The 16,315-nt window shown below is 36.2% G+C and overlaps 1 protein-coding gene across 2 annotated transcripts in view; it reads right to left on the reverse strand.

The window, feature by feature from the left end:
- Positions 1–16,315, reverse strand: part of CAMK4 (calcium/calmodulin dependent protein kinase IV) — a 270,420-nt gene that overhangs the window by 199,139 nt on the left and 54,966 nt on the right. Inside the window, exon 1 of one of the 2 annotated variants that reach the window (XM_077861509.1) lies at positions 14,348–14,402. The exons of the other annotated variant lie outside the window; for it this stretch is intronic. The gene's annotated coding sequence lies outside the window, so the exon portion shown is untranslated. Of the gene's footprint in view, positions 1–14,347; positions 14,403–16,315 lie in introns of those variants that run through there. 2 annotated transcript variants of the gene reach the window in all.

The raw sequence follows: 16,315 nt of genomic DNA on the forward strand, positions 1-16,315 counted from the left end.
GGAAGTATATTATATATTATAGGAAAGTAATAATACAAATGACAGATGATTCCTCATCAAAAATAATGTAGGCCAAAAAATAATGGAATGGTATCTCTAAAGTTATTTAACTTTGAAGACATTTAACTACAACAAAAACAAAAACTAAAAATCCTTGTAGCTACAGAATTCCACACTAAAGGGATTTTCTTGAGGGGGGCGAGGGAAAAGGAGAGAAAGAGCATCTTAAGCAGGCTCCATGTCCAGCACAGCGCCCAAAATGGGGCTCAATCTCACAACCCGGAGATCATGACCTGAGCCAAAATCAAGTTGGACACCCGACTGAGCCACCCAGGTGCCCCTAAAGGAATATTTTTAGGCTGAAAGGAAAAAAAAAAAAATGAAAACTCATATACACAGAAAGGAATGAAGATAGCAGAAATGGGAAATATGTGGGAATAGAAAAAGCTCTAGTTATTATTCTCCCTTTTACTTAAAAAACAACTCATGGTTTAAAGTAAAAACTACAATATGGAACTTTGTGGGTTATAATATATAGAAGTAAAATATGATACAAAATACTACATATAAATCCTTCTATATAATAATGAGGAAGAGGTAAAAATTAGTGACGAAATGCAGATTAATGGTTATCAGAGTCCAAGGCAGGGTAGACAATTGACTGAAAATAGGTTTGAGGGGATTTGGGAGGGATAGAAAATTTTATATCATGATTTTGATGGTGATTATATGATTTTATTATGTGATTTGTCAAAACTCCTTACTTATATTTTAAAAATTGATGTATTTGTTGCATGCAAACTGTATATAATATAGCCAATTAAAAATTATAGTAACCGTGTAGCCAATTCGTTAACTTAGCTAAAATCAAAAGTCTATAAATATTAAAAAGGAAGAAGTTAAACTGTCACCATTTATAGATGATTTGATTTTTCTACACAGAAAATCCTGGGATTTGACTTAGACTACTAAAATTATTAAGTAAATTTAAAAAGGTCACAGGGTGCAAGATAAAAATAAAACAATCAATTATATTTTGAAATACTAGCAAGAAATATTTGGAAAATGGAATAGAAATATTCCATTTACAACAGAAAAAGCATAAAAATTTAATCTTCTATACCATAACCTACCAAATATTGCTAAGTGAAATGAAATAAAATCCATATAAATGTAAAGATATACTATGTTCATTGATTAAAAGACTCAATATTGTAAACATGTCAATTATCCCCTAAATTATATAGGCCAATTTTAGTAGTCTTTGTGGAAACTAAAAAGTCTACTCTAAAATGTGCAAAATACCTGGAATACAAGAACTTTTTTTTTTTTTAAGATTTTATTTATTTATTCATGACAGAGAGAGAGAGAAAGAGGCAGAGACACAGGCAGAGGGAGAAGCAGGCTCCATGTAAGGAGCGTGACGTGGGATTCGATCCCGGGTCTCCAGGATCACACCCCAGGCTGAAGGCAGCGCTAAACCGCTGGGCCACCAGGGCTGCCCCAAAAACAATTCTGAAAAAGAACAAAGTTGGAGGTTTTACTCTTTTGATTTCAAAATTTACAATAAAGCTAAAGAAATGAAATCTGAATAGGGAGTTCACTATATACATGTGGTCAATTAATTTTCGTAAGCAGATTCAAACCAATTTAATGAGCAAAGGAAAGTCTTTTCAGTAAATGGTACTAGAACTGGATAAATATATGGGAAAAAACAAACCTCAATCTTTTCCTTGTACCACAAACAAAAATTAATTTAAGATGGATAAACCTATGCATATAAGCTAAAACTATGGCAGTACTTCTAAAAAAAAAACTGAAGAATATCTTCAGGAATTTATAAGAGAAAAAATATCTTAGACAAGATACTGTGAGTTCTAAAGATAAAAGAAAAAAATTAAAAATTGGAATTTATTAAGTTTTAAACCTTCTACACACTGAGAGACAAAATTAAGAAAATACAAACACAAGTCACAAACTGGGAGTCAATATTCTTAATACAAATATCTGATAAAGAATTTGTCCCTGGAATACATAAAGACTTCTTAGAAATTGATACAAAGATTAAATAAAAACAATTAAAAGACTTCTGGTTTCTACTCAGGATGTAGAGAGCTGCAAAGAGCACTGCTCCAATCTTTATAATACAACCAAAAGCCAGAACGCAAGGTCAAGATTTTCTTACCACTTCAGAGAACTGAGGTCACAGGACAACCAAGTAGTCTAAAATCTTAGGACAGAGCTTCCACAGGAAAGATGGCAGTTGCTTACCTGTGGCAAACGTAGCCACAAAATAGTAAAAATTATTTATGAAGAGTTAACAAATTGGGGGATGTTGAATGTGGGCTTAGAACAGAATGTGAACCCCCTGGGAGCAACATATGCAGGAAGAGCTCACACCTTGCAGACTTTTCCCCACAGACTCTACTGGGCACACAGAAAACTGGGTGAGAGTCCTGAAAAAGCATGCCTCATGGTGCAGATCTAGAAGAAGAGACAGCAGCTACTAGGAGGGGGTGGAAAACCAGCCATGACTGTCTCCCTTATCTCTACTATGTGAAAAAAAAAAAAAAAAAGAAATTGCATTATTCTGCAGGAAGGGGGAGGCAACAAACATTGACATCTCGAGGCAGAGGCACAAACCCACAAGGAAGGGATCAGAAAACTTGCTCTTCCCTGAAGGGAGAGGCAGGAATGTGTCCTAAACACGAAACTACAAATGGCGGAAAGGCTAGAGTTCTCAGAAAGTCACATCTCTAAAACACAGGACCTACCTAACACTAAAGTTTAATCAGAACAACAGAGAAGGTCTCCTCTGCTCCCCACCACCAAGCTAACAAGCATCAAGTAACAAGTAACAGTAGAATATTTCAAGAGCACAGATACAGGCCTACTCTGTGGCTTAGTTCAACCTAGAAGACCTAAAGCTAAGGGTGGGCAACACAGAGAAAAATGCTGAGAAAAACCAGCCCCCACCCTAAACAAAAGATATTGGTAGAGAAATACAAAACATGTTGTGCAGTGAGGCTAAGCATAGCGTAAACAAATGCAAATCCAACCAAAATCCTCACTAGATTAACTCAAACTCCCACACAAAATCCCCACAAGAAGGGAAGGCACTCCTACTTATAGACATAAAATCTGTGTACCACAGTTTCCACTGTCCAAAACAAGATGCACAACTTACAACACAAAATTATGGGGCAAACAAAGGATCAAGAAATAAACATATGGCTAAGGAACATAACTATAAACTGAACCAGACTCAGATATGATGGGCATGTTAGTTATCTAAGAAAGATCTAAAAAATATCTGAGATTATTATGTTAAAAACTCTAATGGAAAAGGTGAAAACTTTAAGATCAGTGGGAAATTTCAGCCAAGAAATGGGATCCAAGAGAAAAAAATCAAATGGAATTTTAAGAAACAAAAACCCCCACAGTAAAATAAATGAAGAAAATCTTCAACATGTATATCAACAGATATATCACTGGTTATACAACCAGTGAATTTATAGATAGATAATAGAAATTATCCAAATTGAAACACAGAATATAGTATCCAAGACCTATGGGACAATTTTATACAGTCTAACATATGCCTAAATAGAATTCCAGACGGAGAAGAAAGAAAAAGCAGGAGAAAAGTATGAGGCAGTAATAGCTATGAATTTTCCAAAATTAGTAACACACATCAAACTACAAATTCAAGAAATTTAGAGAAGAACAAGGATATAAATCAAATATTATATACATATGTAAGTACTTACATATCTGTGTATGTACATTATTAATATACCACCAATGCATATTATATTTAATCTGCTGCAAACAAAAGACAAAGAGAAAATGTGGAGGTAGTGAGAAAAAAAGACACATTACATACAAAGAAAAAAGATAAGAGTTACAATAAACTTCCTGTCAGAGAAGGAAGATGACAATAAAGTGACATCTTTTTTTCCTGTTATTTCCTTAATGGTATGTTTTCTAAAGAGTTTTATTGAAGTATAATTGACATAAAATAAACTGTAAATATTTAAAATGTACAATTTTATAAGCTTTGATATATGTATATACCTGCCAAACCATCACCACAATCAAAATAGTGAATATACTCATCACCTCCAACCCTGGTGCTCCTTTGTAATCTCTCCCTTCTATCTCGCCTTGCCACCCCCAACCCAAGTAACTACTGGTCTGCTATAAAGAAGTTCACATTTTCTAGGATTTTGCATAACTGAAATTACTGTATTCATTATATTTTTATCCAGCTTAATTTTTAAAGAAACTAATATAAAGATGTATTTTTAAAAATCATATAGTGTCACAAAGCTTAGTACTCTGCCTTATTTATTTCTATTTTCAATTTCCACTTCACAGAGGATAGCCTGAGTCCTGAGTCTTCGAAATTATCGTCTAAATTTCCCAGATTTCCAAACAATTGCAGAGTTCTTTTCTTTAGCTAGATGACCTGGCTTTTCTTGCCTTGTTCATCTTTCCTAACATTTTCTGGCTTTGAAATACAATGATCTCAGTATCCAACTCAAGGAATTAGTAACGAAAAAGAGATCATATGTAAAAAAGGGAAATAAACTAGAAAGAGGGGATAGGAGGGAAAACCAGTAAGATAGAAAACAAATATAGAGATACTCAGAAACCCCAAATATAGTTTTTCAAAAGGACCAATGAAATTGATGAACTTCTCTCCGCAGATCATCAACAGAAAGAGGAGACACAAGTAACCAATATTGGGATTAAAGCAGGAGAAATTACCACAAATTTGATAGAGATTTAGAAAGTCATAAGAGGATATGGAAACATGAAAATCTGGCCAGCGCTATATTTATTAAAGAAACTGAATCTCTAGTGAAAACACACACACAAACTTTAGACCCAGATGGGCTTACTGGTAAATTCTGCATTTTAAGAAAAAAGAACATCAATTTTACACAAACTACTCCAGAAAATAAAAAGAAAGATTAATTTTTAACCGACTCTTGAATTCAGGATCAGTAGGTTTATAAGAAAAACATTACAAGGAAAAAAATTTTCAGGCCAATATCACTCATGAATTAAAAAAAAATGTAAATCTGTATCATGACCTAGTTTGGTTTATTCCAGGAACCCAAGATTAGTTTAATATTATAAAGTCAATCATGTATCTCACCCTCTCACCCACATTAGCAGACAGAGCTAAAGAAAAATCATAAAGCCATCTCAGTAGATAGAGAAAAATGTGATAAAAGTCCAGTCCACTAATTATAAAAGCCAAAAAAGACACTGTGAAGTAGGCACAGAATCTGCAGCCAAAATCAGACAATTGTGAAATGTAAAAATTTCCCTCTGAGATCAGAAATGATGAAAACATACTCTCTACCACTACCTCTACTTTTATTCAGTATTATATAGTAGGTCTTAACCAATGTAATAAGGCAAGATTAAGAAACAAAACTAAGGGATCCCTGGGTGGCGCAGCGGTTTGGCACCTGCCTTTGGCCCAGGGCGCGATCCTGGAGACCCGGGATCGAATCCCACGTCGGGCTCCCGGTGCATGGAGCCTGCTTCTCCCTCTGCCTGTGTCTCTGCCTCTCTCTCTCTCTCTCTGACCATCATAAATAAATAAAAATTAAAAAAAAATTGATTTAAAAAAAAAAAACTAAGTGGAATAAATATTGAAAAGAAAGAAAAGACTTGTTATTACTTACAGATGATAGGATTACTTATGTTGAAAATCCAAATTTTCAATTACAAATTATTAGAATTAAAGAGTTTATAGTCAATGAATACAAAGTCATGCAAAATTCAGTATAAGACTGTGTTTCTGTATACCAGCAACAAATAATCAGAAAAGAAAAATTTAAACTGTACTATTCATCAATAAAAGTAATAAACAATTAATACAGAAACATGAGTGAGTCTCAAAAACATTAAGCTGAATGAAAGTAGACTCCAAAGAGTATGTATTGTATGATTTGATTTATTTGAAATTCTAGAACAAAAAGTGAAGGTAAAATGACCCACATAGACATATATCTTAGTGCTATGAATACTAAAATTTCTGGGAAGAATAACCAAGTTACCTACAAAGAAATAATAGAATTTCACTAGATTTCTCATCAGTAACAGTGGATGTACAAAGACAAAGAAGCTATCATTTCAAAGTTCAAAGAAAAAACCCAACAGGTGGCTCAGTTAGTTAAGCATCTGACTCTTGATTTTATATCAGGTCATTATTTCAGGCTTGTGAGATCAAGTCCCACCTCAGGCTCCACCTTGGGCCCTGTGTCGGGTGCCATGCTGGGCATGGAGCCTTCTTACAATACCTCCCTCCACCTACCATTTCCCCCTCTCTAAAAAAAAAAGAAAGAAAGAAAGAAAAAAATCTGATTTTAAATCTTCATGATATGACCAAGTTAACTAGCATTTCAAGTGAAGCAAAGTAACAGACACTTCTGAGTATTTAGGGAGTCAGAAGATTTATCACTCATTCTTCCTCTCAGAAATAATGACTATAGGATGAACTGCAACAAAATGCTTTATATGTAAAAGACAGCGACACAGAATACAAGAAAGAATGCTAAATGAACAAAAAACTATGTTTTAAAAGTTATTAGTGCAAATAAAATAATGTGTGTTAATATAACACATCAGTCTAGAAGCATGAGAGGCAGCAGAGGAGAGAGGTTAGGAGCAGAAAACATAGAGGTAGACTACAAATTCCATTCTTTCCAAGCAAAGAAGAGATACTCTGATTAATCAGACATTGACAGCAAGTTATAAAGTCATTGGACATCGATAGCAAGTTATAAGGTTAATACACACTTAAAAATGTAAGGAAAAATGGGAATAATAGAAAGTGTTTATAGTCTTCAAATAACAAAGGGGAGGAAATAGGACAATGACAGTTTGATAGATAAAGGACAAAGGAATGAAAAGAAACAAAACAGTACTATAAAATATTTAAATTGGAAGTATAGTGGATGCTGTGGTGCACTGACAAGGATGCCTCCTCAAAATTAGCTCCCTCCCTGGAAGCTGCTTGCATCCACTTACTCATCCCATACTTTTTACCTCAATTTAGGACACCTCTGAAGGTCCCATAATTAAAGCTCCCTTCAGGATTGGTTGAGACCTCTGGGACAAATACATCACAGATCAATGAACTGAACTTTTTTTTTTTTTCTCAATCCTTTCCTTATTCCCTCATAGGCATTATTCCTGATTGCTCCCCAATACATTCTGTGCATGATTATTATCTCTGTCTTCTCTATCTCAACAAATGTATCTAAGGGCACCTGGCTTCAGACAGTTGGTGCTAAGTGGTCCAAGGAAGTGGACTTTAAAGATGGAATTTTTGTAGCCAAATCACTCACCAGCTGGTTAACAATGAAGATCCCATTAGTAGTGAATGGAGTATGGTAGCTCCTGGCATACTGTGGTAACATATTCTGATTACATATTGTTGCCTAACAAATAATTCCAAAGCTTAGTGGCTTAAAATAACTATTTAATTATTTCTCATTATTCTGTGGGCTTGGTTGGGCAGTTCTCCAGCTTCAATAAGGTCAACTGGGGTTGCAGTCATCAAGGAGCTTAATTGAGCTCATTCATATGGTTGGAAGCTTCATTCATAGGCTTCAACTGTGAGATCACCTGGAAGTGGTGATCAAAATGTCTAACAAGTAGGCTTTTCACAGCATGGCAGCTGGGTTCCAAGAGGGAACATCCCAAGAATAAATATTCCAAAAGAGAGGATGTGGAAACTGCTAGGTCAACTAAAGGCTAGGCCAAAGGCATCACTCATTCCACATTCTATTGATCAGAGAGCAATTAACAAGCATAAGCCAGATTCAAAGGGAGAGGAGACAGGATGTGTGACATATACATGTAGGATGCCATGGAATTGGGGTCATCTTAGGAGACTACTGTATAACTGTTAAAATTTCACTAGTGGTGAACTGAGATGGAATCATAGTAGAAGGAAAAGCAATGGTGCAATGGTCTCAAATCTTCGACGGGTTTAGAAAAGTCATAATTTTTTTTAAAAGATTTTATTTATTCATGAGAGACAAACAGAGAGAGGCAGAGACACAGGCAGAGGGAGCAGCAGGCTCCCTGCAGGGAGCCTGATGTGGGACTCGATCCCAGGACCCCGGGGTCACGCCCTGAGCCAAAGGCAGACGCTCAACCACTGAGCCACCCAGGTATCCCAAGAAAAGTCATAATTATAAAGACAATGGAATCAGATGGATTTTATTGAGTGCAATCAAGCACTGGAAAAAGAAAATAAAAGGCCATGGATGATTAATCACCAATTTAAGGTAAAGTAGGAAAGAGTAGAGGGTTTCTGTGGCAGCTTTTGTTTATTTTTTTTTTAATTTTTATTTATTTATGATAGTCACACACAGAGAGAGAGAGAGAGGCGGAGACATAGGCAGAGAGAGAAGCAGGCTCCATGCACCAGGAGCCCGATATGGGATTCGATCCCAGGTCTCCAGGACCACGCCCTGGGCCAAAGGCAGGCGCTAAACCGCTGCGCCACCCAGGGATCCCCTGTGGCAGCTTTTGAAGAAAATCCCACCTCCTGCAATAGAACATTGGAAGAGTTGTGAATCAGGTACAGGACTTAATTATGAAGATAGCTAGTGGCAGAGAAAGAGAAATTCTCAATCCTGGAAAGTCTACTTTGCCAAGGTCAGGCCCTTTATCAAAACAAATGAGACTCTGAGTTTTGGTATGGAATCATCTTGGCTAATGCACTGGAGAAACTTGAAACAACAGACTTCCTTGACCATCTAGGCCTGTAGATGTGGCCCACCGCTCCTCCACAGTCTTTCAAGATAGTAAGCATCCCATTCAGCACCTATCCTCTCACCATCCCCCTGGTCTCCAGACTAATAACGAGGATCAAGTCACAACACAACATAACTTATCAGGGAAGTAGTGGGGCTGCTATTCCAGGAAAGGGACTATAGTCTGAGGAGCTGTAGGACACAGCTGACATGGAGTGGCACAAAGTTAGATCCTGAGATTTCTGAATCAAGGAGGTCAGAACATAAAATTGCAAAAGGAAGAATTTATGGGCATGCAAATTGCTCCTTTTGATACTGAATTTAAGCCCTCAGGTAGAAATCTGTGTGTTGAGCCACAAAGAAAATTATCAGTATTCAAAGAGACTAATCATACAGGACAAGTTTTCTTTCCAAATACAGTAAAATAAGAAACTAGCAAAAATAGCAAAAAGAGTCATGCACTTGTAAATTTTTAAAAGCCCTTCAGATAAAATTAAAATTGAAATTACAATTATAATTTAAATCCTTTATGAGTAAAAATGAATGCACTAATTATGATAATCTGTGTAATGTAGTCACAACAGTACTCACAGAAATACAATTTTAAATGCATGTGTTAGTAAACAACAAAGACTGAAAATAAATGAGTTAAGATTATGTAACTGGTATGTTGAACTAGCAGAAATTGATAGGATGCAAACATAATATGAGTTTATTTTTTCATATCCTCTTAAATCCATTATACAGTCTTATTCTTCCCCTCTCAGATAAAATATTGAGAAAAGATCATAGCTTTCATCATTAACCTTAAACACTAAAACAAAAAAACCCCCAAAACTTCTAATACCAATTGTTTTTATTCAAATAATTAAGCTGTCCATTTTAGTGAAATAGTCTACACTGGGAATTTAGTTAATCCTTCATTTTTCCCCTCCTCCCAGCTCAGGTTCATTTCAGGCTGAAATTCAGCTGAAATTCAGACGGTAGGATGTGTGTGGGAATTTCTGTCCTTGCTCTTTCAGTTCCTCCTCACTCAAAGCCACACTTTAAGCTGTGTGATATTAGGACCCTCCAAGGTTGGAGTTGGGCAGAATCAGAGATGGCATAAGGGGGTAGAGGGGAATAAAGGCCTGACACAACATAACGTAACCTATCAGGGGAGTACTGGGGCTGCTATTCCAGGAAAGGAGGGGTGTTGTGATGTGGTGAGAGTGCTCTCTGGGTTTGCTGATTTTTACTGCTGGCTTCATGGGGTATTTTGGTGACTTATAATTTATAGAGATGTCTTCACCAGAACATCCAACTGTAGCTCTCTCGATGTGAGCAGAGCTTTGCTTCCGGCCTACCACTTAAGATTTTGCTCTCACATTCAGTATCTAATGTTTCCTCCAGCCTCTTTTTGGTCCGTTCATCCCAACTGCTCCCATTTTTATGAGAGCATCTGGTCTAGGAAAACACATGCCTCTCTTCAGCCATAGTGGAAGCAGGCACCTCTCTTTGCTCTTCCCCAGGAAGATAGCTCTAGCCACATACTTTCTGTTTTTATTTTCTGTAAATGCAGACCAAAAACTGCCTCATCAAACACCAGGGGCAATACGCGAAGGCAAGGATATACAATTCTATAAGAAGGTCTCTTGAAGTCCCTCTAGTTTGTCCAGAGGTCAGGGGTAACATTGCTGCCACTCGTTCACCCCACACACTAAATGTGAAGGGAAGTATGGCTGGACAATGTCACCAAGTGACAACATTCCTCACAATATCTTCTTTTCCCTGGCTCTCCAACCTCAATCCTTTTATTCCCCTTAAGTTGGGTTTAGGGCCAATGGTCACAAAACTGCTTTTCAGCTAGTTCTTCTGTCAATTGTACACAGGTGAATTATCCCTTCATTTAGAAATATAGGGCTTCTTGTCCCCTATTATTTTGCTTTTGGCCTTTGGTTTTCAGACAAAATGAGACAATAAATATCTGATTTACTCATCTTGTTACACATATAACTTAAGAAACAAGACTACAAATAGACCCCCCAAAAGTTAAAAGAATTAATAAATATAAAACAGTTATTGACTAAATACAATGAAAAGATTAAGTACAGTAAGTGAAACCAAAAGTTTATCTTTGGAAAATCCCATTAAATTAACATCTTGCAATTCTATTGAAAAGAAAATTAGAAAAGACCAGCAACCAACATTATCAGTGGAACAAGAACATAATATTACATTAAATAGGGTAAGAATTATAAGAAAATATTATGGTTATCCTTATGCCACATATTTAGAAGACTAGGTGAAGTGTATCACTTCACATAAAAGTACATATTATTATAATTAATTCAAAAAGTATAAAAATAGGAATAGAACTATTATTAGTAATAAAGAAATGAACAAGGCAATTAAAATCTATTCTTTGAAGGACTTCAGGTCCAGGTAATTTAATAGAAGAACTCTATCAGACTTCAAATAGCTGATATTTTCTACATTATACATAAACTGTTTCAGAGCATTAAAAAAAATATGAAAGTGGGGCAGACCCAGTGGCACAGCAGTTTAGCACCGCCTGTAGCCCGGGGTGTGATCCTGGAGACCCGGGATCGAGTCCCACGTTGGGCTCCCTGCATGGAGCCTGCTTCTCCCTCTGCCTGTGTCTCTGCCTCTCTCTCTCTCTCTCTCTCTCTCTCTCTCTCTCTGTGTCTCTATGAATAAATACATAAAATCTTAAAAAAAAATATGAAAGTGCTGTTAAGTCATCCTATGAGAACAGCAATTCTCTACTATCAACAAAGGAAAAAGTGTATAAAAAAGAGAAATGTAATCCAACTTCTTCTCATGAGCATGGATATCATAATCCTGAAGTAAATATTAATATTCTAAACCCAGCAGAAAATTTAAGAATACATCATAAACAAACAGAAGTCATCTCTTAGGTATTTGCCAAAATCAGATAAAAGTTGCTTCCTGGATGTATGTGTGTGTGATCAAGAGGTAGAAATTTCAGTACATTAAGAGATTCAGAAATTAGAATATTACTCCATCGACCACTTATTCTATAACCAACACATTACACAAATTCAGATACTGTCACCCTTATTTCAGTCTTTTGCCTGTGAAATTGTTTCTTTTTTTCATGTATCTGAACTAATATTAACCCCTTTCCTCTGCACTTTATGTGAGGTAGACAGATCTCTGTCCAACCTCTTCTGGTACAGCTGTGACTGGCACAAAGCCTAACCAGTTCTCTCTATTACCGTATTCACACTGTATTATAGGGTCATTCCTCTCTGTTCATTGGTAGAAATGAGAGGAAAAATCTTGAAATGTATGCTTATAAGGAAATGTCTAACAAAGGTTTCCCAGAACACCTGGTTAAATATTAGGACATAAAAATATAAATCATTATTAGCAGATTAAGGAAAAAATCCATTTGATTATATTCAATGTTCTTTAATAATTCAAGAAATTAGCAAACAAAAACTAAAAGGAAATATCCCCTGTTAATAAAGGGTGCTTAAAAAAATAAATAAAGGGTGCTTATATGAAATCTAAGAAAATATCATGCCTTATGGCAAAATATGAGAAGCATTGTAACTAAAGACACACAAAAAAGGATAGCTGTTACAGTAATGATGTGTAATGAAGGCATAGGAGAAAGAAATATAAAGCTAGCACATTTCTTTTTATAAGCAATACCCAGTGGAAAAAATAGATCTCATCAAAAAACATAAAATACCTGGAAAACAAAATCCAAAAGACTGTATGTGTATCTATTTATCTATCTAATCTCCTCTTTCATAATATGAAAAAGAAGATGCCCCAGGAGAGCAAAAACCATCTGAAAGACTATCAATGAACAAGACTTCTAAAGAAATACAAATACATGTGGTGAGGTTTATTCTAATTAAAACTGGAGATTTTGGGAACAGGGAAACAAGTCAATAAAACTGAATAGGTACATAAACAGACTCACACATATATGACTTCATGATTAGTTTGTCCTTTTAATCAGTGGGAAAAATTATATATTTACTAATTTGTAGAAAAGTAGCTATCATATGAAATAATAAAGCAAGATACTATTCATTCCTCATGTTATTTACTAAAACAAATTCTAGATAGTTTAAAGCACTAAACATTAAGCAAAAATGTCTATGTGTCAGAGGTAAAATACAGAATACTTTTCAACTGTTGGGGTAGCAAAGGTCCTCTCAAGTGAGACCCTCAACCCAGAAACCAAGTATACATGACAGATTTCTCTCAAAAAACTTTAAAACACTGTATAATTGGGGGGGGGACTTAAAAAATATAAAATACATGTGGTGGAAATAAATTACTGTAACACATTTAGCAGACAGGGTATTAATAACCGGAATGTATAAGGATGATTATAAATAATTCAGTAAAAGGCAAACAATTCAACACTAAAATGAGTAAGGATGCCAGATGGCAATTCTCAAAAAGAGAACAAAATGGCCAGTAAATATAAAGGATAGTCAGTCTCACTGGCAATCATGTGTGTGTAAGTTGTGTGTGTGGTTTTTCACTTATCAGATGGTATAAACTGTCAAATGTGAGAGAGTTTCAGGGAAACTGACACATTCAGATGAAGCAGAGGAAAGTCTAAAGTCTTTTGAGAAGGTAATTAGGAAATATATTTTTTAAATCTTAAATCCCTTTAGGCTAGCAATTCTACTTCTAGAAACACATTTTCAAAAAATACTTTCTCAAGTAACCAATGATATATTCAATAACCTTATTGCCTGTATTAATGTAAAACTGGAAACAATGAAATGCCCATCGATAGGAAAGTTGTGTATGGCACATAAAAAGAATGACTTCTAAACATACATATACATATATGTAACATATATACATACAAGTTCAAATAGTAGGGTTTGACTCCCTTTGTGTTAAAAATTAGAAAGCAGGGACACCTGGGTGGCTCAGTGGTTGAGCATCTGCCTTCGGCTCAGGTTGTGACCCCACAGTGGTCCCGGAATCAAGTCCCACATCAGGCTCTCTGCAGGGAGCCTGCTTCTCCCTCTGCCTGTGTCTCTGCCTCTCTCTCTGTGTCTCTCATGAATAGATAAAATATTTTTAAAAATTAGAAAGCAAATACACACACACACACACACACACACACAAATGCACAGGCAAGGACAGAAGGATGCCTGCAGACTCCTGACAGTGGTACCACCTTGGAAAGGAAAGTAGGAGCAGCACACTAGAAGGGTCATTTCAGGGTTTGCTCTTAATACTTCTGAATTTTAAAAACTTTTTACCATGAGAATATATTCATGAATTGGTAATTAAAAAAACAAAACAATTAGAGCAGTGAAGTAGCAAATGATTTTCCTTTTTGGTCCCTGGCCACATCTATTTGTAATGAACAAGCTGACCTCAATTTGGTCACTCCATTCATTTTGGCCATTTATTAGTTATGCTTTGAGACAGGGACAAATTTTCAGTGCATGTAGAGGAAGAGCAGCAGCATATTTCTCAAAGCAGATTATTCACCATCACCGTCATCTCAAAAGCCTTCATTTTAGATATGTATTACCTACCTTCCACACTTCCCCCCAGTGGAATTTAGAATTTTCCTTCCTGAAACTTCTAGTTGCTAAGCAACATTTTCCTTCTTTGTGGGGCTGGGTTGCCATATTAACTTTTCATCAGCTTGATCTTTCTCTTTTCTTCCTTATCATCACAGACACACAAATAGACACATGCACACACACACAAGAGTTTTCTAGAGTACTTCCATATTCACAATGTTTATTCATTTATGAATAAGAAATTAAAGTCTTTACTTTTATTATTGTTGTAAACTCATAACCAAAAGAATGAATAAAGGATTCCCTTTCCCTCTTCTAAAAGGACAGACCTCAGAGATTGCTTTCCAAAGACTGAGAAAAGGATTGGTTTGGGAATTAGAGTTTGGGGATGGAGTTCTAGGTCTAGTTGGTCTAACCTACTTTAGGGGGATGGCTTTAAGATGATTAAGGCCTCTTATCATTTCATTTTGTAAATACTTATTGAGCTACTACTACACCCTCTATAAAGTCCAGGAAATTGAGAATGGACTGGTTAATGCACACAGTCAGCAGCCTCAAACAGGTTACACTCAGAGGATGGTATAATATTGATGCACGTGCCTGACTCCAGCCTATTCAAACTGCTCCAGCCTCCAACAAAAGCTTCCTCTAATCTAATCTAAACGATAGCTGTCAGGAAGCAAGAGTTTGTAAAAGGGTGTGTACAAAGCCTTGCCCTAGCTGGGTTCTGAGGAGGTAATGGTACAGGATGTTTCCCTCCTTTGGCCAACAGAATCTGAGAACTAGCAGTGGAAAAGCCACAAGCAAGGATTTGAGCCCTGGGATTCCTGGTGAGATTCTGATTCGTGAGGAGCTTCGGTACCTCTGGAGGAGCTTTAGTACCTCTCCTCCACCCTGGAACAGCCATTAGGGACACACACGTGAGGAATGCTCATGTGGGCAGAATAATATACTCCCTTGCTATGGATAAAGAATGTCTGGATATAAGTCCTGGCCCCACTGCTTCCTAGCTGTGAAAGCTTGGGCAGGTTTCTTAATTCCTCTTTCATAAAATGGAGATAACAGTGTATAGATCCAAGAGTTGTTATAATAGTAATATTTAATTGCATAAACTGCTTAGAACAGGACCTAAAGCATAACATGGTCACAACAATGTTGACTTCTGTGTCTTCTCAAGCCTGACACCAACTGTGTGTAGCTGAGAGTGGAGAGGAAAGAGGCTTCCTTAGGAATAAGCCACACTTGTCTATCATCAATTTACATGGCCCCACCATTCTGTTGGTGATGTCAACCTGAGTCCTGAAGGTAATAAAAACCAGTGCCCAAATGGGTGCATCACCAGATGAGGGAAGAACGAGCAAGCACCACTTGTGGCTCCCAGCAAAAAGGGAACTCTCAGGGATGAGAATTTCTAACGGGGACAGGCTACACATTTAACATCATCAGCAACAAAAGAAGAAGAGGACTTAAGGACAGTAGGTCACAGCTTCAAAACACACTCTCAGGAAATGAAAAGCACAGTTTTTAATTTTTTAAAAAATGTAATACATTAGGCACAATGACGAACAAAATGAGCAGTACTGAGAACTGAATTACTGTCACCAAAAATCAAAGTATAGAAATGTTTCAAAACAGAACAAAAATTAAAAAAAAAAATCCTGAGGGAAAAGAGAAGTAATTTGGAAAACACACGAGGGTCCAAATGAGCAAATACTAGATGATTCAGAAGAAAAAGAAACAAAGGGAAAGATGCAATAATTAGATACTAGGGGAAAATTCCTTGGCTTCAAGAAAGAAATTGATTCTGCAGGTTAAAAATGCTCACTGAATTTGAACAGGAGTAACTTATAAAAGACAACATCTATGGCTAGCATGTTGAAATACTTGAATCCCAATGATAAAAATATTATAAGTTTCTAGACAAAGAGTATTAGTTACAAAGGAAAAAGAACAGACTAACTTCAGATTTCTTTCCTG

Source organism: Canis aureus, chromosome 2 (genome assembly GCF_053574225.1).
Source record: "Canis aureus isolate CA01 chromosome 2, VMU_Caureus_v.1.0, whole genome shotgun sequence".
Taxonomy (NCBI): Eukaryota; Metazoa; Chordata; class Mammalia; order Carnivora; family Canidae; genus Canis; species Canis aureus.